Source organism: Scyliorhinus canicula, chromosome 18 (genome assembly GCF_902713615.1).
Source record: "Scyliorhinus canicula chromosome 18, sScyCan1.1, whole genome shotgun sequence".
Taxonomy (NCBI): Eukaryota; Metazoa; Chordata; class Chondrichthyes; order Carcharhiniformes; family Scyliorhinidae; genus Scyliorhinus; species Scyliorhinus canicula.
The window spans coordinates 73,038,345-73,064,964 of NC_052163.1; the positions used below are offsets into that span (position 1 = coordinate 73,038,345).

A 26,620-nucleotide genomic window follows, 5' to 3' on the forward strand; every position below is an offset into this window, starting at 1 on the left:
TAGGTGATCTTATGGATGTGAAATTGACTTCTTAGTGACGGCACAGAGATGAATTTGGATACTCAATTCAAGGTCAAATGTCACACCAAGGTTGCATACAGACTCTTGCCAGTGGGATGGATAGAGTAAATAGCGAGGGATCAACCATCTCCCCATGACATTCAATGGCATTGCCATCGCTGAATCCTCCACTATTAACATCCTGCGGGCTTACCATTGGTAAGTGAACTAGATCAGCCAAATAACTGGACCACATGTGTGTGACTGACAGGAACGGAGTGTGAACACGAGTTCCTCCAGCGCTCTGAAGAGATTTCAGTTATAATTTTTTAAATTTATGTATTCATTACTCTGTAGCTAAAAGAGTAGGTTAGAGGCTAGGAATCCTGCAGCGAGTAACTCACCTCCAGACCCTCCCAAAGCCTGCCTACAATCTACAATGCACAAATCAGGAGTGCGATGAAATATTCTCCAATTGCCTGGATGAGTGCAGCTCCAACAACACTCAAGAAGCTCAACGCTATCAAGGACAAAGCAGCTTGCTTGACTGACATCCCTCCCACCATCTTAAATATTCACTCTTTCCACCACCGATGAATATTGGCAGCCATGTGTGTACCATCTACAAGATGCACTGTATGGAACTCACAGGTTCCTCAGACAGCACCGTCCAAACCCACAACCACTACCATCTAGAATGACAAGGACAGCAGGTACATAGGAGCCCCACCTCCTGGAGGTTCCCCTCCAAGTCATTCGCCACCCTGACTTGGAAATATATCATCGTTCCTTCACTGTCACTGGGGCAACATCCTAGAACTCCTTTCCCAACAGCAGTGGGTCTACCTACAGCACATGGAGTGCAGTGGTTCAAGAAGACAGCTCACAACCACCTGCTTAAGGGCAATTATGGGATGGGCAACAAATACTGGCCTAGCCAGCGACACCCACAGCCCATGAAAGAATAAACAAGAGCAGAGTTTGACATGTGGACCCAAGTCAATGACTTCAGTTTTCCCAATATTTACATTTCTGTTCATCCAAAACCGAATGTTAGACAAACCAGATGACAAATCAAAGGCAATGGTTTTATGGTTGGCACAGACACGATGGGCCGAAGGGCCTTTTTCTGTGCTTGTAAAACTCTTTGAATTTATGATTGAGAGAGATGGCACTGGGGTAGAGCTGGGTGTTGTCAGCAGACGTGAAAACGAACACTGTGCTTTCAGATCATGTCTCTGAACAGAAACTTGTAGATGAGAATTGGAAAGGATTAAGGATAGATCTTTGAAGAATACAGAAACAAATGTGCTTGAGCAAGAAGAGATACCATAATTCTGTGACTATGACAGGATGGGTAAGAATGGAACTAGGTGAGAGCAGTCCCATCCAGCTGGACGACAGTGGAGAGGTATTGGAGGAGGATGGTGGGGTCAGTGTGCCAAAGGCAGAGGAACAGGTGGAGAAGGACATGGAGAGGGCGCGGGTGTTCGCGCATCTCAGCAGCTTGAAAGCGGGGGTGGTCTTTTTGCAGGAGATACACCTCCGTGTGAAGTACCAGGTTAGGTTAAGGAAGGGGTGGGTCGGGCAGATTTTTCACTCAGGGTTTGATTTGAAATTGAGGGGTGTGGTGATTTTAATGAGCAAAAAAACAGGATCCATGAGTGCGAAGGAGGTGAGGATCCAGGTGGGAGATATGTGATTGTGAGTGGGGTATTGGAAGGGGCACCGGTAGTGTTGGTAAATGTGTTTGCCCCAAATTGGGATGATGTGGGTTTTATGAGGGGGTTGCTGGCAGCAATCCCGGATTTGGCCACGTACCAGTTGATCATGGGAAGAGATTTTAATTGTGCCCTGGAGCAGAGGGTGGATAGATCGAGCCCCAGGTCGATGGGTAGGGTACAAATGGGAAGGGAGCTGGGGGGGGGGGGGGGGGTTGGAGAGGTTGCGTATAGTGGATCCATGGCGCCTTCAGAACCCAGGGGGAAGGGAGAATTCCGTCTTTTCACACGTCTATAAGGTGTATTCCAGGAATGATTACTTTATAGAGATTTTGGTTGGGGTGGAGGGGGCAGAGTATGCGGAGATAGCTATCTTGGACCATGTACCCCACTGGCTAGATATTCAGTTCAGTACGGGACGAGAGCAGAGGCCGGCGTGGAGGTTTGACTCGGGGTTGTTGGCGGATGGAGGTTTTTGTGATAAGGTGCGGTTGGCGATTTGGGATTATGTGGAGTTCAATCAGAATGGGGAGGTGTCGGCAGGCATTTTTTGGGAAGCACTGAAGGCAGTGGTCCGGGGAGAAATTATCTAATTTGTGGTTCGTGCGATTAAGGAAAGGAGGGCGGAACATGTCCGTCTAGTGAGCGAGATAGTGGAGGTGGACAGGGAATATTCCCACCATGGAGGGATTGGCGAGGAGCAAAAAGTTGCAGACCTGTGAAACCACTCTAAAGCCCATCTACACTATTCCCTTATCGTCCATATGCCTATCCAATGACCATTTGAATGCGTTTAGTGTTGGCGAGTCCACTACTGTTGCAGGCAGGGCATTCCACGCCCTTACTACTCTGAGTAAAGAACCTACCTATGACATCTGTCCTATATCTATCTCCCCTCAATTTAAAGCTATGTCCCCTCGTGCTGGACATCACCATCCGAGGAAAAAGGCTCTCAATGTCCACCCTACCTAATCCTCTGATTATCTTGTATGCCTCAATTAAGTCACCTCTTAACCTTCTTCTCTCTAACGAAAACAGCCTCAAATCCTTCAGCCTTTCCTCGTAAGATCTTCCCTCCATACCACGCAACATCCTTGTAAATCTCCTCTGTACCCTTTCCAATGCTTCCACATCCTTCCTATAATGCGGCGACCAGAACTGTATGCAATACTCCAAATGCGGCCGTACTAGAGTTTTGTACAACTGCAACATGACCTCATGGCTCCGAAACTCAATTCCTCTACCAATAAAAGCTAACACACTGTACGCCTTCTTAAAAACCCTCTCAACCTGGGTGGCAACTTTCAGGGATCTATGGACATGGACACCGAGATCCCTCTGCTCGTCCACACTACCAAGAATCTTACCATTAGCCCAGTACTCTGTCTTCCTGTTATTCCTTCCAAAATGAATCACCTCACACTTTTCTGCATTAAACGCCATTTGCCACCTGTCAGCCCAGCTCTGCAGCTTATCTATGTCCCTCTGTAACCTGTAACATCTTTCTGCACTGTCCACAACTCCACCGACTTTAGTGTCATCTGCAAATTTACTCACCCATCCTTCTACGCCCTCCTCCAGGTCATTTATAAAAATGACAAACAGCAGCGGCCTCAAAACAGATCCTTGTGGTACACCACTAATAACTGGACACCAGTCTGAACATTTCCCATCAACCACCACCCTTTGTCTTCTATCAGCTAGCCAATTTCTGATCCAAACTGCTAAATCACCCTGAATCCCATGGCAATAGCCTACCGTGGGGAACTTTATCAAATGCTTTACTGAAATCCATAAACACCACATCAACTGCTTTACCCTCATCCACCTGTTTGGTCACCTTCTCAAAGAACTCAATAAGGTTTGTGAGGCACGACCTGCCCTTCACAAAACCATGTTGACTATCTCTAATCAAATAATTCCTTTCCAGATGATTATACGTCCTATCTCTTATAAACCTTTCCAAGACTTTGCCCACAACAGAAGCAAGGCTCACTGGTCTATAGTTACCGGGTCTCTACTCCCCTTCTTGAACAAGGGGACAACATTTGCTATCCTCTAGTCTTGGATAAATCCCATGCTGGCACTCCAGTTGCGGAGGCAGGCTGCGTCCAGGGAAATACTGAAGATCCGGACTGGGGCTGGAGATGTGGTGTCAGAGCCAGGGAAGATAAATGAGGCATTTAGAGAATATTACCAGGGACTTTATGAGGCAGACCCAGGAGGAGAGGAGGGAGACATGAGGTGGTTTCTGGAAGAGCTGGAATTTCCCCAGATGGAGGAAGCAAAGAGGCAGGCGTTGGAGGAGCCCCTGGGGCTGAGCAAGGTGCTGGATAATATCAGGGGTATGAAGTCGGGGAAGGCCCCTGGACCGTCAGGACCGTGATGGGTACCAGTCAGAATTTTATAAGGAATTTGCGGTGGATCTGGCACCACATCTGTTGGGGGTGTTTAATGAAGCACTGGAGTAGGGGGAGTTGCTGGAGACGATAAAGCAGGCAGAAATCACACTAATCCCAAAAAAGTATAGACCCTTGTCGCTATTGAACATGGATGTGAAAGTATTGGCTAAGTTGTTGGGGGGGGGGGGGGGGGGGGGGGGGGGGGGGGGAATGGGGGAATGTATCCCGGGGCTGGTTGCAGAACATGAAACAGGCTTCGTGAAGGGCAGGCAGCTCACGAGTAATATAAGACGGCTGTTGAATGTGGTGATGAATCCTTCGAGTGCTCTGGTACCGGAGGTGGTGATGTCCATGGACGCGGAGAAAGTATTTGATTGGGTGGAGTGGCAGTAGTTGTTGGAAGTTTTGGGAAGGTTTGGGTTTGGGCCGCATGGGTGCGGTTGCTGTATGTGGCTCCAAGAGCGAGGGTGAGGACGAATGATATGAGCTCACGAAGCTTTGGGGAGGTTTGGAGGGTTCTCAGGATATAAGTTGAATGTCGGGAAAAGCGAAGTATTCCCGGTGAATGAGCTGGCACAGCGGGCTTATTTAGGGGGGGATGCCATTTACGGTAGCGAGGGATAGGTTTAGATACTTGGGGATTCAAAGTAGCGAGGGAATGGACGGGCTCCATCAGCAAGGGAATAGACGGGAACTTAACAAAGCTGGTGGAGGAAGCCAGAGAGGATTTTAAGAGGTGGGATACACTGCACTTAATGTTGCCGGGGAGGGTCCAAGTGGTGAAAATTAATATTCTGCTGAGGTTCTTGTTTATCTTTCAGGCTCTCCCGATCTTTATACCAAAGGCCTTTTTTCGGAAAGTGAACTCTGACTTTGTATGGGCGGGGAAGGTGCCGAGGGTGGGGAGGACCCTGCTACAGAGGCACAGGAAGCAGGAGGGGTTGGCGTTGCCAAACGTGCTTCATTATTATTTGGCGGCGAATGTGGACAAGGTGCGGCGGTTGGGGGGGGGGGGGGGGGGGAGGAGAAGGGGTAGAGTAGGTTAGGATGGAGGAGGAATCTTGTAAGGGGTCTAGTTTGAGGTCTATGGTGACAGGAGCATTACCGATGGCTCTGAGTAGGTATTCAGGGAGCCCAGTGGTGCAGTCCATGGTGAAGATATGGAATCAGCTGAGGAGGCATTTTAGGGTGGAAGGGATGTCGGTGCTAATGCCGCTGTGCGAAAATCATGGGTTTGAGCCAGGGAGGATGGATAGTGTTTCCAGGAGGTGGAGGGAAGTGGGGCTAATCAAGGTGAGGGATTTGTATTTGGAGGAAGGGTTCACCAGTCTGGAGGAGCTAAGGGAGAGGGTAGAGCTGCCGAAGGGTAGTGAGTTCAGGTATCTACAGGTTAGGGACTTTGCCCGAAAGGTCTGGAAGGGGTTTCCTAGATTGCCGGGATACACCCTGCTGGAGCGACTGCTGCTTCCGGATGTGGAAGGGGAGGGAAGAATTGGGGATATATATAAGTGTCTGGGGGAGCAGGGAGGCGAGCGGGTGGTGAAGATCAAGGAGAAATGGGAAGCGGAGTTGGGAATGGAGATCAATTGGGGAATATGGAGTGAGACACTGCGAAGGGTAAACGGGACCTCCTCTTGTGCAAGGATGAGCCTGATATAGTTTAAGGTGGTGCACAGGGTGCATATGACTTGGGCGAGAATGAGTGGGTTCTTTCAGGGGCTAGCAGATGAGTGTGAGAGGTGTGGGTGGGGGCCAGTGAATCAAGCACACATATTTTGGGGTTGTGAAAAATTGGGAAGGTTCTGGTCGGGGGTGTTCACGGTCTTAGCCAGGATAGTGGAGGAGGGGTAGATCCGGACCCTTTGGTGACGATATTTGGGGTTTCAGAGAAGCCGGAGCACATGGAGAGGAGGAAGGCCGATGTCTTGGCCTTCGCCTCTCTGATTGCACAGCGATGAATTTTGCTGGAGTAGCGGTTGGCATTGCCACCGGGGGTAGCAGCTTGGTCGGGTGACCTGTATGACTTCCTGCGGTTAGAGAAGATAAAGTATGAGTTAAGGGGCTCAGCAGGGGAGTTTGAGAAAAGGTGGGGGATGTTTGTGACCGTGTTTGAGGAGCTGTTTGTTGCAGGGGAGTGGGAGGGTGATGGGGAGGAGGTTTGAAAAAGAGAAAAATCTGTACAATTTGATACAAGTTTGAATATTTGCATAGATTTCAGGGGTACCAACACATTCAAGAACTTTAGTTGAAAAAGCAGTTGGGAATGTGGCTGCAGTTTGCAAGGACAAAAACGTCATTAGCAGTTTGTTTTTGTAACGAGGGGGTTTGTGATTTTAGTGATCTCTATGTGCATATACATAAGGGGTTGATGTGTAATCAGGAGCACCAGATGATTACTAGAGGGCCGGACCAACAGGGGTATAAAAGCAACCGCATTTTGCCTCTCTCTCTCTGTCTTTAATGTGTACTGTGACCAGGAGAGGAGTATCAGATTAGCTCAGATGGTTAGTGCAGTTAAGCATAGTTACTGTATTTAGATCTAGTTAACCTTATCACTAGTATCAATGTTAAAGTAAAAAAACTCACAATTATTGTTATTGTTACTCAATCAACCTTTTGTTACTACTTGACGAGTTTGTGTCTTCTTCGTCGAGATTCAGAAAATCTCATCAGCAACCAAGGTTTGAGTAACACATATTACACTCCGTAGTATATCAAAACACACAAAGTTTAATAAAAGATGATACACGAGTGTAATGAAAGAGTGATGATGGCAGGTTTGAAGGGGATGGGGACAATACCCGAGGAGAGAGATCATTAACAATATCAATGAAGATGGGGGCCAGGATGGGTTAACAGTTTCATGAGGAAACATTGCTGCACTTTTGCAGTAGGGGCTGTTCTGTTGAGGGTTGAGGCTGAGACACATTTAGAGACAGAGATGGGAGCATTTGGGACTGTGTAACAAACCTGACCAGTTGCTGGGGGCGCAATGGGGGCTTTCTAAACACATTCTGGGAGCCTGAAATAAGGGGACCTCCATTGTGTGGAACCAAGATACCTAAACTCCGTCATCTTTACAAGTACAGGAACTAAGTCGAATTATGTGAAGGCCATTACCAGCAATACAAGGACAGGTATAATATAGGACATGTGACAAGCTTGTCAACGAAAGCCAACTTAGACCAGTCCAATGGTGCCACTCAATAGCAGAGAGGTCATTCAACCACTATCAAGTTGGAGTCACAACAACATGTTTACCAGAAGTTGCACCATGGCAGTAAATTCTGACCTTTAAAGAGAATTTAATCACACTGTACCACTCTCGTTTAGTATTCAAACCTCAAGATTCCAAAGGTTTATGAAGCTCAAGCTTATAAAACAATCTGAAATGAATCAGTAACACTGGCCTCAGCAGCTCGCACGTCAGGTTAATGGTTGAAGATGTTTGTTCACAGATCAGAGAGTAACGAGGTTCAAATCAACAGTAGCAGCATTCAATCTCAGAATCAGCTTGCAAAGATACATCCCAGACTGAACCTGAAAATGTCCCAGGGGAATGGGAGCTGTAGAATACTGGCTGGAGTCAGTCAACCTGCCTCAAGCTCCAATACAAAGGGCAATTGTGACAGAGACAGCGAGAAACAAATTGATTACAACAGTGCAATCCTGGTCCAGTGTGCTCAAAGAGATACTGATTCTGTGATCTTGCAACTACTGATATGCACTTCAGTGAGACAAAGACATTGTCACCACAGAAAGAGATTTAGTTTACATGGGATATCCAAATGACCAGAAAACAATTTCCAGGGCAATTGCTAGGTGCACAATGCATCAAAATAATTAAATATATTTCCCTTCTTCAGTGTTGTGAAGAGGCATCATGTGGGCTGGAAATATGAACTCTGTTTCTCTCTCCACAGATACTGCCAGACCTGCTTGAGTTTTTCTAGCATTTTCTGCATTTTGTCCCCAATTTCCAGCATCCGCAGTATTTGCTTTTATACAGATTTATTCCCCTTTGATCTGGGCCTTGCTTACTCTCATTCTAGCTGAGAACATGGGGCGGAATTCTCTGATCCTCAGGCTAAGTGTTGACGCCATTGTAAACGCCGTCGCGTTTTATGACGGCGTCAACAGGCCCCCAGGAGCAGCGATCCTGACACCCACAGGGGGCCAGCATGGGACTGGAGTGAGTCACGCAGCTCCAGCTGCCGATACCGGCGTCAAACGAGTGCCGTGGGTCTGTGCACGCGCGCTGCGGCCGGCGCAAACTCCCGCATGTGCGATAGCTTCCTGTCCGCGCCGGCCCCAACGCAACATGGCGGAGAGCTACAGGGGCCGGCGTGGAGTAAAAGAGGCCCCCACCAGGAGAGGCCGGCCCGCCAATCGGTAGGCCCTGACCGTGGGCTAGGCCATGGTGGAGGCCCACCCCCCACCCCCCCCACCCGAGGTCGGACCCCCCCACCCGAGGTCGGACACCCCCACCCGAGGTCGGACCCCCCACCCGAGGTCGGACCCCCCCCCCCCACCCGAGGTCGGACCCCCCCCCCCCCCGAGGTCGGACCCCCCCCCCACCCGAGGTCGGACCCCCCCCCCCCACCCGAGGTCGGACCCCCCCCCACCCGAGGTCGGACTCCCCCCCCTCCCCCCAACCAGGCCGCCCCCGCAGGATGGACGCCGACATCCCGCCGGGTAGGACCACATGTGAACGGCGCCAACGGGACTCGGCCTATCTCGGTTGTCGCTCGGTCCATCCCGCGCAGTCCATACTGTGCGAAGAATCGCCGGAGGGGGCCACATAGAGTGGCCCCTGACCGGAGCCACGCTGACCGTGCCGGCGCCAATGGCGCTGATTCTCTGGTCACCAGAGAATCGGCGGACCAGTATTGAAATGAAATGAAATGAAAATCGCTTATTGTCACATGTAGGCTTCAATGAAGTTACTGTGAAAAGCCCCTAGTCACCACATTCCGGTTACGCCTGGCCCGGCAATTCTCCGACTCGGCACAGGGTCAGAGTATCCCGCCCATGATACTCGCATATCTCACTTTGTTCTAGGCACTGGGCTAGATTCTCTGTTCCCCCAGCCACGCGATATTCAGTGGCGGCGGGATTCTATCTTCCCGCCGCTTGGCAATGGGATTTCATTGCATCATAGAATTTACAGTGCAGGAGGCCATTCGAGTCTGCACCGGCTCTTGGAAAGAGAGGAGCCTATCCAAGCCCACGCCTCCACCCTATCCTTGTAAAGCAGCAATCCCACCTAACCTTTTGAACACCAAGGGCAATTTACATTGGCCAATCCACCTAACGTGCCCATCTTTGGATTGTGGGAGGAAACCGGAGCACCCGGAGGAAACCCACGCAGACACGGGAAGAACGTGCAGACTCTGTACAGTGACCCAAGCCGGGAATCGAACCTGGGACCCTGGAGCTGTGAAGTAACAGTGCTAACCACTGTGCTACCGTGCCGCCCCCAATGGGATTTCCCATTGAAACCATGTCATGCTGCTGGGAAACCAGTGGGTGGGAATGGGTTGCCAACGGGAAAAATGAATCGTTACAGTCAGCGATTTACCGCCATTCACCAGGAACATCCGGATAAAAGCAAATTATTGCGGATGCTGAAATCTGAAACCAAAAGAGAAAATGCTGGAATATCTCAGCAGGTCTGGCAGCACCTGTAGGGAGAGAAAAGAGCTAATGTTTCTAGTCCAGATGATCCTTTGTCAAAGCTCACCCTTTGACAAAAGCTCCAGAGGAAAGAGGCCGGCCTGCCGATTGGTGGGCCCCGATCGCGGGCCCCTCCGGTGAAGTAGCGCTTTTCCCCGCCCCACAGGCGACCCTTCGCGCAGAGTTCCCGCCGGCAGCGACCAGGGGTGAACCTCACCGGCGGCACTCTGCCGTATCTTCGCGGCCGCTCGGCCCATCCGGGCCGGAGAATCGGCGGCCCTGCCGATTCCAGTGGCCGGCGCCGCGTCAAACGCGCCGGTGCAAATGGCGCCGATTCTCCGCACCTCGGAGAATCGCGTGCCGGCGTTGGGGCATCGTGGCGCGGTTGCGGGAATTCTTCGGCGCAGGGCTCAGAAAATATCGCCCGTTAGCTCTTTTCTCCCCTTACAGATGCTGCCAGACCTGCTGAGATCTTCCAGCATTTTGTATTTTGGTAACCAGGAACATCTATTCTGCAGAGAGGATGAAGGGGAGAGCTGAGAATATTTGCAGAATATTTAGAAAAATTGTCTATTATCTCAAACTGGGAAATCTCATTTGCATTCAGTGAGCTGAACCACCATCCCATATCACCAGTGAGAGTTCACCCTCTTCACAGCAACATCATAAATGTAAATGAAACCAGAATACCTGCCAAACTGATAGGTAACAATCTCCAAACACTGCAATTGCAATCTGAGTTTTTCATAAACTGTTGCAGTATTGCAGACACAGGCAGCTGAACTTTCCACTTTGGTTTGGGAAGCGGGAGATTTCCCGATGTTCCTGACTTCAGAAAGTCAGCCCAGTGAGCTGGATTCTGGACATCGGAGTTGGATTGGAGTCGGGGCTGCCGCTTCCTTATCCAGGCCCCAGAAGGGTTGGTTTAGCTCAGTGGGCTATACAGCTGGTTTGTGATGCAGAACAAAGGCAGCAGGTTCAATTCCCGTACCAGCTTACCCGAACAAGTGCCGGAATGTAACATAGAACATAGAACAGTACAGCACAGAACAGGCCCTTCGGCCCTCAATGTTGTGCCGAGCCATGATCACCCTACTCAAACCCACGTATCCACCCTATACCCGTAACCCAACAACCCCCCCCCTTAACCTTACTTTTAATTAGGACACTACGGGCAATTTAGCATGGCCAATCCACCTAACCCGCACATCTTTGGACTGTGGAAGGAAACCGGAGCACCCGGAGGAAACCCACGCACACAGGGGGAGGACGTGCAGACTCCACACAGACAGTGACCCAGCTGGGAATCGAACCTGGGACCCTGGAGCTGTGAAGCATTTATGCTAACCACCATGCTACCCTGCTGCCCCTTTTCACAGTAACTCCAGTCTTGTGACAATAAAATTATTATTAGGTAGAAATGGAGTTGGACGGATTATGGAGCCAGCAGATTAGATGGACTGCCTCTATTCACTGGGACATCGGCCCAGTTTTCCACATGGGTGGGCCCTTGAGCCCACAAACTATGTCCCTCATATCGCCCATACCCACCCTCTCCAAACGTCCACCCTGCCATTTACGCTGTATCTATTAAGTACAGAATTCATGAGCCACATAAAATGTGGCACGGTGGCAGAGTGGTTAGGACTGCTGCCCCACAGCGCCAAGGTCCCGGGTTCAGTTCCGGCCTTGGATGACTGTCTGTGTGGAGCTTGCATGTTCTCCCCGTGTGTGCGTGGGTTTCCTCCGGGTGCTCCGGTTTCCTCCCACAGTCCAAATATGTGTGGGTTAGGTGGATTGGTCATGATGAATTGCCCTTTAGTGTCCAAAAGTTAGATGGGGTTACTGGGTTATGGGTATAAGGGGGACAATGGGCCACTGTAGGCTCGATGGACCGAATAGCATTCTTCTGCACTGTTGGGATTATATAGTTCTATAACAAGACTGGGAGCCTTTGAAATGCACAATACATATTGGCACAAGTCTTAAAATCATGTGAAACTGAACACACGACTGAAGATGCACTTTGGGGCCCTAAGGGGCAAGGAAGAGTGCGAGGGCGAGGCAAAGGGTTATTGTGAAAGCTCCGTCAATTCAGATCCTTTAGACTTGTCTTTTTAACATTTTCACAGCGTTTTGTACTCGGGCCCTATTTTCTGCTCGCCCTCATTTGCTCTGCTTTTGCTTTCTACTTTTCTTTCATTTCTATCTCTCCTGTGTCTGCCCATCTCAGGTCCCCAAGCACCTGCCACACAACATAAGCAAATACCCTGCGAGGATATTGGTCCCAGTCTTGCTGTGATGCAACCCGTCCAGCTTGTACAGCCGTCCCATTTTCCTGAGAATGGGTCCCAATGCCTCAGTAATCCCAATCTCTCCCTCTTACGCCAAAAAGCAGCGGGGGGAGGGGGCACAAACAGCATTGGGTTAAACCTCACACTGTGGACTCAACAGGCGGACTCATAGACACTCTGTCCAAAGAGTTAAATTAATGGTTTTGAACAGCTTGCTGCTTTGTCCAACCCTCGCTCCCAGTATTTCCTCAAACCCCTGCATCCTGACACACTGACCCCACCATTCCAAGCCGCTGCTGCTCCATATTTCAATTTGACAGACTTGGCACTTTACAAAGTAACTCTCAGTCCTCGTTCACTGGTGGATTTCAATGTTTACTAATATAAAGAAGCTCTGCAGAGAATAACTCAACAAACAGTGAGGCAGCAATTGAGTGTTAGAGGAAACTCAGTGAAACAGGATGTCAGTCCATGGCTGGGTGCGGTTTGTGTATCAGTTGTGAGTGTGGAGAGAGACAATAGCCTCAGTATCGAAGGAAACTCCTTCAATACTGAAAAGATTAACATGATTGCTGATGATGGCAATGCCACAAATTCCAACTTAGTCATACTGAACGGTTATTGAAACATTAGAAAGGGGCTTGTTTAAAAAGGGGATTAGGGCAGCAAGGTGGCACAGTGGTTAGCACTGCTGCCTCGCGGCACCCAGGTCCCAGGTTCGATCCCGGCTCTGGGTCACTGTCCGTGTGGGTTTTGCACATTCTCCCCATGTTTGAGTGGGTTTCACTCCCACAACCCAAAGATGTGCAGGGTAGGTGGATTGGCCACACTAAATTGTCACTTAATTGGAAAAAAAATTGGGTACTCTAAATTTATTTTTAAAAAGGGGATTAAAGATGCTGCTGCTGCTGATAATGATAGGGTAATACGGCGAGCCCATTCGACACACAGGGTGCGATCCAATGGCCGCATTGCAGTTGAGCAAGAGCACAATGTGGCCGATGAATCTGGGAGAGGTCTCCCGGCAGCCTCCGTGCCTCACGGGATACTCCCAAGTCCCGCGAGACATCGGAATTGGAACTCCAACTTAAAAGGGGCGGGACCAAAAGGCACTCACTAAAGTAGGCTGTAAACTTACCTACCTGGCATCTACCGGTCTTCCTCGATTTACTGGCCTCCCCAGAGAGGCTACAGCCAGGCGCCAATCAGTACTGGTCCAGGCGGAACGGCACCCGATCCATTGGAGGCCCCTGGGTGGTCAGAGATAGTGCTAGATGGCCCCCTGGCCCTCCCCCTGGAACATGGGCACCTTGGCACTGCCACCCTGGCACTGCCAAGGTGCCCAGGTGGCACTGCCAGGCTGGCCAGAGCATGACCTGGGTGCCAGTGCAAGGGTGCCTAGGTGCAGGTTCAGGGCCTTGGGGGGGCCGTGCCCATGAAAGGAGGGATTGAAGGGTGGGAGCGTGCAGGGCAGGTAAATACGGGCTTCTGGGAGGTTGGGGGGGCCTGAAGAGGGAGGGCAACAGGGACCCCTAGTGGGGTGTCCTCACTTGGGTAGGGGGTAGTGCCCTACTGTTCTATGTTCTGTGTGTGTGAGGGGTGACATTTCCCATGGGTGGGGGGCCCACAAGCTCACTTAAAGATCGGGGCACCCTTTCCAAATGGTGGCCCGATCTTGGAGTTCAGCTCCCAGTGCTGAAAAAAATTTAAGTTAAACCGGTGAGAAACTCCACAGGGCCCAAAAAGTGACTAAGTGTCATTGAATAGCGGCCGGAAACTCCCTGAAAAACCCACCACAAATGGAAATGTTTCATGGAATTCCACCCACACTCCTTTATTATTTCCTCCTTCAAAAGATCAGCAGCTATTGATATGTTGAAAGTACTGGCTAAGTGCACACAACTATACAAGGTGTGTGGCTCATTGGTGTTGTGTTATGTACTCTGGGATAACACCGGATGCAACTGGATGCAGCTTTAACCAAAAGATACTCCAGACCTTGAAGTTAGTTCAATCTGATTTATTGAATCAGTAGCACAGTTAGTACAGTTCTCTGTGAGTTCGACTCTCTGCTAACCTAAGTGTGATTACTCTGTCTGACTGAACCAGACTAGCTCTTAGCCACGTGCTGGAGGTGTGATACTGTACATACACCCTGACTCACTCTCTAGGTGTTCATCAGTGGAAAGAGGCGGAGTACGAGTGCCTTGTGCCTTTTATAGTGAGATACCACCCCTGAGTGTCCTGCCTGCTCATTGGTCATGTCCTGTTCTCTGTCTTCATTAGCTGCCTGTCTGTATATCATTATCTTCATGTCTACTTATCATGACAATTGGGTAATCCTCTGGTCCAGAGATTGAGAGTTTAAATCCCACTTTCAGGCTATATTCCAGACTCGCCTTCCACTCTGAAGGAGTGCTGCACTGTCCGAGAAGCTGCCCATTGAAGACAGGAATCCAAAGTTCCGGTCTCTCTGGTAGACACTACAGATTAAGAACATCATGGGAGTTTTTATTGGTCACAAACAGATTATCTGGTCATTATCACATGGCTGCCTGTGGGAGCTTGCTATGCCCATATTTTCTGCCATCTTTGCTACATTGCAACAGTGACCACACCTGAAAAGCACTCCACTGGCTGCAGAGTACATTCTGAGATTATCTAAATACTCGCTGTTCTTTTTTAAGATTCTGTAACTCCAAGGAATTGCCAAAATATTTCAGTAAAGGAGGTTTGGTTTGAATTTCGGGGTTTCTTCAGGACAGGGTAAGCGGCCATTCTTCCCACAGAGTTACCAATTAAGGGCCGAGTGATTTACCCTGGGATGTACTGAACCTCGGTTAAACACCAAAACCCTGTGACCAACATGAGGCTCTGTACAGAGAGGGACGTTTGCCCATTCCCCAATGTATCTAGAGTTCCCAACCTGCCAGGATTGTCCTGGAGTCTTCAGAGACCAAAGATCCATCTCCAGGAGAAACCTGGAGAGCAAAATCGCAGCAGCATTAATAAAAAGGATATTTTTTTATTTCCTGTGAACACATTGTACTAGTTAGAATAATGTTGTAGGTGGTGTTGGGGGGGGGGGGGGGGGGGGGGGAAGATGTTTGACTAGGTGAGGAAATTGAACCTGGGAGTCATGTGATTAAACCACCAGCAATAGGCCGAACTGAAGATGGCCAGTTATAAGATATAAGACGGCTGGGCAGCAGCAACCCCATCTACAGCTGAAGTTAGTCTACAGGTGGACTCACCATCTGGACACAAGCAACTGATGGAACAATGAAGGGCTGAATGACCTTGTTTGTGAGGTAACATTTTATGAGTAACAATTCCCCATTGAGGTGTTTAATTGCTGAGAGTGAATCCTGGATCCTTTCTGATGTACAGCTTGGGCCCCCCATAATGGATTGCATGTGCCCCTCGCTTGGGAGGGGCACAGCAACCCAGTCCAGGTTCCCCCTGTTCAATCTGGTCAAACAGCTCAAAAGTAAATCAATCCAATTCTGTTGGATCCAACAAAACAATTCTGTTGAACTCCTCGGTGATGTTGTCCCTGGAAGGTTCATCTTTAATTCCTGGAGACACCAGGGCAATCCTGGAGGGTTGGCAACTCACATTGCACAGAGGCAAAGAACGAAGGACATCAGCAGTCCTTACCAGGATCACACAAATAAAACAGGGTTGATTTTCCCAATAATTTCAGCTTTCAGAGCTTCGAGGTGGCCCCGGTGGGGGTCTTAAACAGAGACGCCAGCTTGGTCCGCATTTGGCACAAGTTACCAACTTGGTATAAGAGTTGATGCTTAAACAAGGAATGGCCTCTGGTTTTCCACTTAAATCGATGCTGGTGCTCATTTAAGACATTGAACAGCATTTTGGAAAAGGGAGGTTGACTTAACACCAACCAGCTGACTGACAGTACACCGATCTTTGCAGAGGATTCTGTGAGTTACTCTGTGATGCTGCTCGTTTACTGCTGCAGAGCTGGAGACGACATTCAAAACACTCGGATACTTTCCTGGAAACTTTGTCAAGGTTTTACCAACACTCCAGCAACATTTTTTTCTGGAAAATCTAGGAACACTCCGCCCAGAAACACAAAGGGCTGAGTTTTCCCCGGAGCGATGATCCCGGTCGGTTTGTCACTTTGCTCCTATTTTCTGACCATTGGCTGAAGATCCACATTTCTCGCCCGGACATCCAACCCGAGTCTGTTGAGAAACGGGGAGTGTAGCTGCACCTGGAGTCCTTCAGGGTAGGAACATTGGGCAAAACAAAGCCCTTTTTAACGACAGTAGCTGAAATGTCACAGCCACTTTGACAAGCCAAAGAGGAGGTGGAAAGTGGGTGAGGGAGCTGGGGGAGGTGGTGTCAGGTGATAGTCAGGGCATGGAGGGGGATAGTCAGACTGGGGAGTCATTGAAGGTGGGTGTGTAGTTGGGCGGTCAGGGAGGGGCATGTAGTTGGAGGGCTCAGTAGTAGTGGTTTTTATGCTTTTTTTAAAAAAGTCAGTGAACCCAATTCTTTTTTTTCCAATTAAGGGGCAATTTAGCGTGGCCAATCCACCTAGCCTGCACATCTTTGGGTTGTGGGGGTGAAACCCACCCAAACACGGGGAGAATGTGTAAACTGCACATGGACAGTGACCCAGGGCAGGAATCGAACCTGGGACCTCAGCGCCGTGAGGCAGCAGGGCTAACCACTGCACCACCCTGCCGTCTGGTTTTAATGCTTCTAACTTTTCCTGGGCAACCATTCTACTAAGTGAGCTGGAACCATTTGAAATCTCCAACTTCAACTCTTGAGTTCTAGATGTGTTCTGGTGCAGGGTAACTATCCATTTGAAACATCTCAAAGCAATTCCCATGCAGTTCTCGCGTGGGGTCCCTCCGGGGTAAAACCCTCTGGGAACAATAGATCTGAACTGATCTTGGAAACTTTCTGGGAGTGACATGAAGAAAGGAGTGATTGGTCACGGAGATCTTTCTAGGCATCAGCTTTACTCTGGAATGGGGAATAGGAGGAGGGTGTGAGGGAGGGTGCAGAACTCCTTCCCCTCCACGGCGTACCCAGGACATTCCTTCTCCAGAGAACCTCCTCCACCAGGAACTCCTACATCCTAACCCTCCCTTAGACCTGCAGTTTTCAAAAGCTGACCAGTGTACGTCAATCAGCCCACTTCACCCCTTCACTGGAAGTGTACATATACACATGTACACATGTACATGAACATGTACAGCTCAAAAATAACTGCTTCTAATCAGCGTTTGAGAGTAAACCTGCAAGTTTCTGGTCAACTCCTTAAAATTCAAATGATGGGAATCAACAATTGACACAGACTGCTCTAAAACCAAACTTTCAAACAGGTTCTCTCTTAACACCAACTTGCTGCTGACTGACGGAGATCCATCTGATTTAGCATGGCAGCCATTTAGTTCCTGTTTTCAAAAACAGAAACAGAAAGTTCTGGAAAAACTCAGAATCTCGGGCAGAATCTGTGGTGAGAGTAACAGCGGGCGGGACCCTCCGGACCGCCAGCCGCGGGATTCTCGGCTATTCGCTGGCGGCGGCATTCTCTCTTCCCACCGCTGGTCAATGGGATTTTTCATTGAAGCCACCCCACGGGCAGGGGTGCGCTGCAATCAGGGGCGAAATTCTCCGACCCCCAGCAGGGTCGGAGAATCGCCTGGGGCCGCCTAAAATCCCGCCACCGCCGTGGCAGAGATTCTCCGCAAACCGGGAAGTGGCGGGCGGCGGCATTCTCCCCTACCCGGCCTGACGGAGGGTGTCGGCGTAGGGGAGTAGCGCCAACCCACTCAGGGTAGGGCCTCCAATTCCCCACCTTTGGGGAGGCCCGACCCCTGAGTGGTTGGCGCTACTCCCCTACGCCGACACCCTTTGGGTCCCCACCTTTGGGGGCCAGCCCCGCGCCGGAGCGGTTTGCACCAGAAGACTGGCGCAAAAAACCGGCGCCCCCGGCAGCGGGGCTGGCCGAAAGGCTTTCGCCGGTCCGCGCATGCGCCGGCAGTGACGTCAGCGGCCAGCTGCCACTGACATCACTGCCGGCGCATGCGCGATGGTGGGGTTCTCTTCCGCTTCCGCCATGGCGGAGGCCGTGGCGGACGCGGAAGAAAATAGTGCACCCAGGGCACTGGCCCAGAGTCTGAGCGGGGGGCCCGATCGCGGGCCAGGGCACCGTGGGGGCACCCCCAGGGTTCAATCACCCCCTCAGGACCGCGGGGCCTGCTCGCGCTGCTGATCCCGCCGTTACAGAGGTGGTTTAAACCTCGGCGGCGGGAGAGGCCTCCCAGCGGCGGGACTTCGGCCCAAAGAATCACCGCAGGGGCCTCTCCGATCGGAGTGGTGAGATTCCGCCGCCGGCACTTCCCGGGTGGCGGAGAATCTCTGCCACGGCGGGGGTGGGATTTTAGGCGGCCTCAGGCGATTCTCCGACCCTGCTGGGGGTCGGAGAATTTCGCCCCAGGATAGAGAATCCCGATGGCCACAGAATTCCAGCCAGGTGGCACTTTAGAAATGTGATGGGTTTTATATTGTTGTTAAAGGGGGGGGGGGGGGGGGGGGGGAGGAGGTCAGGGATAGGGGAGATGGCGGGGAGATTAAATGGCAAAGATGTCATGGAACCAAAGGCAAAGGGTGTAATCCTCCCAAAACGTTCCTAAAGCGTGGTCTCCGGCGGGAAATGTGTTGAGAATCCTGACGGGTAGGTCTGCAAGATCCAGGGGCGAAATTCTCCGACCCCCAGCAGGGTCGGAGAATCGCCTGGGGCCGCCGAAAATCCTGCCACCGCCGTGGCAGAGATTCTCCGCCACCCGGGAAGTGGTGGTGGCGGGAATCTCGCCACTCCGATCGGAGAGGCCCCTGCGGTGATTCTCCGGCCCGAATGGGCCAAAGTCCTGCCGCTGGGAGGCCTCTCCCGCCGCCGAGGTTTGAACCACCTCTGGAACGGCGGATCAGCGGCGCGAGCGGGCCCCAGGGTCGTGGGGGGGGGGGGGGGCGATCGAACTCGGGGCCCCCCCGCTCAGACTCCGGGCCAGTGCCCTGGGTGCACTATTTTCCTCCGCGGCCGCCACGGCCTCCGCCATGGCGGAAGCGGAAGAGAACCCCACATCGCACATGCGCCGGCAATGATGTCAGCGGCCAGCTGCCGCTGATGTCACTGCCGGCGCATGCGCCGACCGGTGAAAGCCTTTCGGCCAGCCCCGCTGCCGGAGGCGCCGGTTTTTTGCGCCAGTCTTCTGGTGCAAACCGCTCCGGCGCGGGGCTGGCCCCCAAAGGTGGGGAGAATTCCCCACCTTTGGGGATGCCCGACCCCTGAGTGGTTGGCGCTACTCCCCTGCACCGGCACCCTCCGTCACGCCGAGTACGGGAGAATGCCGCCCCAGATCACAATCCACCCACATTTAGAAATGTATTTGGAAGGGGGTGAGTTTCACACCGGCACTGAGAGGGGCGGGGTCTAAACACATCGGCAAGCTCGGCTTCACAGAGATCGGGGTGCTATTTTCAAAAGGGGGGCCACCAATTTCAAAGTGACAGTAAAGGGGCCCCCACTATCATCCTCGCCGGAACAAGGGCTTCAGCGCCCCGACCCCCCCCCCCCCCCCCCCCCCCCCACCACCCACTCCACTCCACTCCACTCCCCAAATCACCACCACCAGTGCCCCCCACCCCACAGCGGGATTTGCGCCAGCTGCAACACGCCGGAGATTGTCCCCCGAGAGTGGGAATGAAACAAAACATAGGTCCAGAGTGAGTGCAAATGCTCTATTACAAAACATGAAAAACAAGATTCAGACCAAAGTGGTTTCTGTTTTCACCCACTTCACCCACCGTAGCTCCCAACGTGTTGACAGTACATTCACTCAATAAGTTGTTTACACGATAAAATGCGTTCTCCGCTCAGTCTGAGAGGCTGTTCTTTACAAACAACATTCTTTCAGCACAGAAGGAAAATTATATCTTTCAGACACATTTTGAAAGCTAACCCACTCCTTCGCAACAAATCTCCAACTCACTGAACACAGCCCAGAAATAAACATTCTTCCTAAATTGAATTGTTCGTTACAAACCTACTTACATCAGCTGGGAGATCCTGAAATTCTGAGTGGGGAAATAACTGCTCCCAGATGAAGCTAGAGGACCCTCAAGCAGCTGGAAGGCAGTGTTGATGTGTTTTATCTGTCTGAAAAGAGAGTTTGCCTTTGGATTGTGCACACCTCTGATAAGCAGAACAGACAGAGAATTCCTGGAATTTAGACAGCTAGATTGTGCCATTGGCCAGCTTGTCCACTGCACAAACTAACTTCGATCGCTCCGCATCGAGAGACAGACAGTGTCTGTAAACTACTAAAGGTCCCAATCTAGAAATTCTGCCCTTCTCGCCCTCATTCCATCTTTGTGTTTTTACTGCAAAAATACCATACATGCTGCATTTTGAAAAGTGAGGGAGAATGCTTCACGAATCAAACTTAATATTTTAAAAACAAACTGGACAACGAGAGCATAAACATTTCGCTCAGACAAGAGGAAGAAGGTGGAGTTTCTAGGCTGTTCCAGCAAACATTTCTCAAAAATGTGGCTAAAAGTTACCAATACAATCCCTAAAGTGCAGAAGGAAGCCATTCGGCCTTCAGGTCTGCACTGCACTGACCCTTTGAAAGAGCTCCCTACCTAGACCCAATCCCCCACCCTATTCCGGTAACCTCATTTAGAATTTAGAACAGTACAGCACAGAACAGGCCCTTCGGCCCTCAATGTTGTGCCGAGCAATGATCACCCTACTTAAACCCACGTAACCTGTATACCCGTAACCCAACAATCCCCCCATTAACCTTACACTACGGGCAATTTAGCATGGCCAATCCACCTAACCCGCACATCTTTGGACTGTGGGAGGAAACCGGAGCACCCGGAGGAAACCCACGCACACACGGGGAGGACGCGCAGACTCCACACAGACAGTGACCCAGCCGGGAATCGAACCTGGGACCCTGGAGCTGTGAAGCATTGATGCTAACCACCATGCTACCGTGAGGCCCCTCATCTAACCTTTGGACACTTTGGGGCAATTTAGCATGGCCAATCCACCTAACCTGCACATCTTTGTACTGTGGGAGGAAACCGGAGCACCCGGAGAAAACCCATGGAGACACGGAAAGAATGTGCAAACTCCACACAGACAGTCACCTGAGGCTGAAATTGAACCCAGATCCCTGGTGCTGTGAGGCAGCAGTGCTAACCACTGTGGCACCAGAAATTTCATTTGGAGTTCAAATGAAACACAGAATCATCGAAGCAGGAAGCGGCCATCCAGCTTTTTATCTCCAATACCTGCTGCCGACAGACATTTCACACGTTACACAGAGTACATCAGCACATAAACTCCACATGGACACTTCAAAAGATCAATCAAATAATCGACTCTCAGCAGAGTCAGTCTTCCTTGCAAGGACGCGATTGCTACTGCTGCTTGCAACCTGCTGGTCCAGCTGGGAATTGTTAACATGGTACTGTTATGGGCAGCACGGTGGCGCAGTGGGTTAGCACTGTATCCTCACGGTGCTGAGGTCCCAGGTTCGATCCCAACTCTCCCCGTGTTTGCGTGGGTTTCGCCCCCACAACCCAAAAACGTGCAAGCTAGGTGGATTGGCCACTCTAAATTGCCCCTTAATTGGAAAAATGATTGGGTACACAAATTTTTTTTAAAAACATGGTACTGTTACAAAAGGTGCCATGTTTAACCCCAATACCTGGTTTGGAGCAATAATGTCAACTGTGCATCATTCTACAGACAGCTGAAACTCTGAAATTATTTCATGCAAACATGTTCCACACTGTGACTCTCCCAACTTCTTTTTTTTAATAATTTATATTCAAATTTTCACAAAAAAAAACAATAACAGACAATTCTAAGAGCAAAAAAAAACAGAACCTGCCCCCCCCCCTCGCTGTAAATACAAAAGACAAACAATAAATTAACGCCCGTCATTGGCAAAAAACAGGTATTCAACCCAAAACAAAAAAAAAGAGACAACCCCCCCCCCCCCCCCCCCCCCCCCCCGGGTTGCTGCTGCTGACCTTTTGATTTTACCGTTCTGCCAGGAGATCTAGGAATGGTTGCCATCTCCTGAAAAACCCCTGCACTGACCCCCTTAGGGCAAATTTCACCCTCTCCAATTTAATAAACCCCGCCATATCGTTGACCAGGCCTCCACGCTTAGGGGCCTCGCATCCTTCCACTGAAGGATCCGCCGGGCTACTAGGGACGCAAAGGCCAGAACATCTGCCTCTTTCGCCTCCTGCACTCCCGGCTCCACTGCAACCCCAAATATTGCGAGTCCCCAGCTTGGATTGACCCTGGATCCTACCACCCTCAATACCGTCCTTGCTACACCCTTCCAAAATTCCCCCAGCGCTGGGCATGCCCAGAACATGTGGACATGGTTTGCTGGGCTCCCTGAGCACCTAATACACCTGTCCTTGGTCCCAAAAAACCGGCTCATCCTTGTCCCGGTCATATGAGCCCTATGCAGCACCTTAAACTGTATGAGGCTAAGTCTCGCACACGAAGAGGAGGAGTTCACCCTTTCTAGGGCATCCGCCCACGTCCCCTCCTCAATCTCCTCACCCAACTCCTCCTCCCATTTATCTTTCAGCTCCTCCACCGAGGCCTCGTCTACCTCCTGCATCACCTGGTACACTTCCGAGATACTCACCTCTCCAACCCATACCCCCGAAAGCACCCTGTCCTGAACCCCACGCGGCGGCAGCAGAGGGAACCCCGTCACATGCCGCCTGACAAACGCCCTTACTTGCATGTACCTAAAGGTGTTCCCCGGGGGAGCCTGAACTTCCCTTCCAGCTCACCCAGGCTCGCAACCTTCCCGTCTATGAACAGGTCCCCCAGCCTCCTGACACCTGCCCTGTGCCAACTCAGGAACCCGCCATCAATTCTCCCTGGAACAAACTGGTGGTTCCCCCGTATCGGGGACCCCATCGAGGCCCCCATCTCCCCCCTGTGCCGCCTCTATTGCCCCCAAATCTTGAGGGTAGCTTCCACCACCGGGCTCGTGGTATACCTCGTCGGAGGGAGCGGGACTCTCCCAACTTCTGACACACAGTTTTATATTTCTTTAATATTCCTTTGTCAAATTGTTATAAAAATGATAAATCGGTTCGGTTTACATGGGTTATAGGGAAAAGCAGCTGGTACAAAAGGTAGATTCCCACCAGAAAACGTGGACAGAAGTTATACTGCAGTTTTTGCTTCTGTGGCCAACAGGGTCATCAGTGCGGACTGTGGTCTATGAAAGAGAGTTGGAATGAGAGAGATTTAACTGGATTTATCAATTGCCAGCTAGCTTTCCTTACTATTTAAAGCCTCAATCACACCTCAATTGCAGGATTGTCATTCCCATTTCCTGCCTTAAGGTCAACAAATCTTTACATCTGTCCCAGCTGGATTGACATTTTGGTCACTAAGGGCAATTTATCATGGCCAATCCACCTAACCTGCACATCTTTGGACTGTGGGAGGAAACCGGAGCACCCGGAGGGAACCCATGCACACAGGGGGAGAACGTGCAGACTCCGCACAGATAGTGATGGGCCAAATGGCCTCCTTCTGTACTGTATGTTCTATGTTCCCTGAGACCCAAAATCTGTCTCGCTCAGCCTCCAAAATGTGCAATGATGGAAAACGCAACCTGTTGGGGTAGAGAATTCCAAAAATTCACATCTCTTGCCTCTGTAACTCTCCATACATCCTGCAAAGTCATCCAGGATAAGGGAGCCAACATCTCAAACTGAGAGGGTTCAAAAAGCAATTGCCTAAAGAGAGGACAGTTTGTCAAAATACCCCTGACTTCCCAGCCCCTTAGGGTATCCACTCTGTGTGTTCAGACTGAAATGACTTTCGCATCCAGAAAGCATACAATTGGATTTTTCTTTACATAAATTTAGAGTACCCAATTATTTTTTTCCAATTAAGGGGCAATTTAGCACAGCCAATCCACCTAACCTGCACATCTTTGGGTTGTGGGGGTGAAACACACGCAGACATGGGGAGAATGTGCAAACTCCAGACGGACAGTGACCCAGAGCCTGGATTCGAACCCGGGTCCTCAGCGCCACAGTCCCAGTGCTAACCACTGCGCCACATGCCGCCCCACAATTGGATATTTTGAAGAATTATTACACAGATTATTGGGTAGGTTGAATTTATGCAGTACGTAGATTTGGGGCGACACAGTGATATGGGACTGGATTCACCGCACCCCGATGGCGAAATCGCGGCAGGCGCAGGGGCGGAGAATCCATTTTCCCGCACGGAATCGGGACCGCTGGTTCCCCAGTTCTGCAGGACCCGAAAAGCGGCGTACTCGGCGCCACCTAGGGCCTACCTGTGGCCGTTGCCAGAGGCCTGCTCCGGCATTCTCCGCCCCCAATAGGTTCCGACAGCGTGGATCTAATGTGGTCCAGCCGGTTGGGATACTCGAGTGGCGGCTGCGGATTCAGTCCCTGGCCGCCCTGGGCGGTGGCGGGCTGATTGGAGGGCAGGAGGAGCCTTATAGGCGGCCGGGAAATGTTTGTGCGGGCAGACAGGGTCGGGCGCCTGGCCGATCGGGGGGGGGGGGTTTATTTTTCGGGTTCGGGTCCAAGTCCGCCATGGAGCGCAGCGCATTCAGTGGAGGCCGCCGCCGTGTGCATGCGCATGGGCATGCGCGACCTCCGACCTGGAAGTGCGGGGGCCCGTAACTGCAGCAAAAGCTGCTATATCTACGCCAGGTCCTTGCTAGCCCTCTGCCGGGCTAGGAATTTATGGCCCTTACAAGCCAGTTTTTCTGGTGTGAAGCTCCACAGTTTTGACGCCGGCGTGGGGACATAGTCCCAGTAACGGAGAATCCAGCCCATGGGCTCTCTATAATTATTAGTTTCAAGCGCCTGCATGGCTACTGGTCCCTAAGAGCAGTAAGAACCACTCTTTAAGATAGGACAATCACCTAGACAATCACATCCAAGGTAGAAATCTACAGGCGGTGAGGACATAGCGAGCAAAGATCTTAACCGATGCTTGAAGCTTGCTGAATGAGAAAGAAACTGGAGTCACAAACTCAGGGCACGAATTTCAGATTGGTGGGGGCTCGGCCCCCGCCGCTCGAACAGTCAGTAGGGTTGCAGCTTCTAATGAACATTGATTGGCATAAAGCAGGACTTGCGCCCTTCACTCGGGAGGACGTCCCACCTTCGCGAGCTGCCAGCCAATCTCTACACACCCTCCAGGCAGAGCACTGCAGTAGCCAGAAAAGGCAATGCAGAGAACTGGCTGGCACCAGGTACCAGGAACCAGAGTACGGGGCAGGGCGGCTAGGAAATGTCTGGGGGGCCCCTAGGGAGTCTCGGGGGGGATAGGCCGAGAAGGGGAGTGTGGTGGGGTGGAGGTACGGACGTCACCAGGCTTTAAGGAGAGTGTGCCTTCTGTCAGAAGAGACCTCCCCTTCCCCATCACCCCCTTCTCACCCGAGATTAACCCCTTTTTTTGGCCTTCCCACCCTGAGGTTCCATCCACCCACCAGCCTAAAAATTGAGGGTGGGAGGGTAAAATGCCCTTAAGTGGACATGAGGTAAAATTCTCCAAAAGAGCTCCCTACCCACACCACCCCCCGTCCTAACCCTATAACCCCGTCTAACTTGCACATCTTTTGGACACTGAGTAACAATTTAGCATGGCCAACACACCTCACCTGCACATCTTTAGACTGTCGGTGGAAATCTGAGCACCTGGAGGAAACGCACGTAGACACGGGGAGAACGTGCAGACTCCGCACAGACAGCCACCCAAGATCAGAATTGAACCCGGGCCTCTGGCACAGTGAGGCAGCAGTGCTAACCACTGTGCCACCGTGCCGTCCTACTATGGAGTGCTGTAGTGAGAACCCTCCCCAATGAGGACTTGATGATCCGGTAATGCCATGAATGGTGGAGGTCCTCAGCAATAGGTAAATCCACATGCCCCAGCCCTGACCTCAGCATTTGGGACAGCTGAGCATTCACCCGGTCCCAGATCCACATTCAAAACACCCAAATATAATTTTGCGGGTCCTAAAGTTCCAAAGTAAATCTATTTCAGTGCTTGCCACAGTCACAGGCACATAATGATCTAGCCTTACTGGTTAGTCACCTCGCTTGTGGAATCTCACCGATCGCTGAACAGTGGGTGCCTTTAAAAAGAAAAATCATTTGTTCCGAACTCCATGGAGGTTTCCTGTGAAATGGGATCAAATATTCGATAAATACAAAAGGCCTTTCTGCTGCATCGTGATGATTGAAGAGCTGGCAAAAAAACCATAGACAAATACTACTGACCTCAAGGCATTAATTCAATCTTTGAGATTTATAGTTGTGAAATGCTCTGAACTTTACACAAGCAGTCCAAGGTAACAATGTGAGACACAGCTAGCTGCCAGCTGAACATTGATCTCCAGTTTACAGTGAAATTTGAGAT

At 50.9% G+C, this 26,620-nt stretch overlaps 1 protein-coding gene across 6 annotated transcripts in view; it reads right to left on the reverse strand.

The window, feature by feature from the left end:
* The window catches only part of LOC119953188 (A-kinase anchor protein 2-like), a 139,159-nt gene that overhangs the window by 19,290 nt on the left and 93,249 nt on the right, over positions 1–26,620 (reverse strand). The window contains exon 1 of one of the 6 annotated variants that reach the window (XM_038777177.1): positions 20,195–20,326. The exons of the other annotated variants lie outside the window; for them this stretch is intronic. The gene's annotated coding sequence lies outside the window, so the exon portion shown is untranslated. Of the gene's footprint in view, positions 1–20,194; positions 20,327–26,620 lie in introns of those variants that run through there. 6 annotated transcript variants of the gene reach the window in all.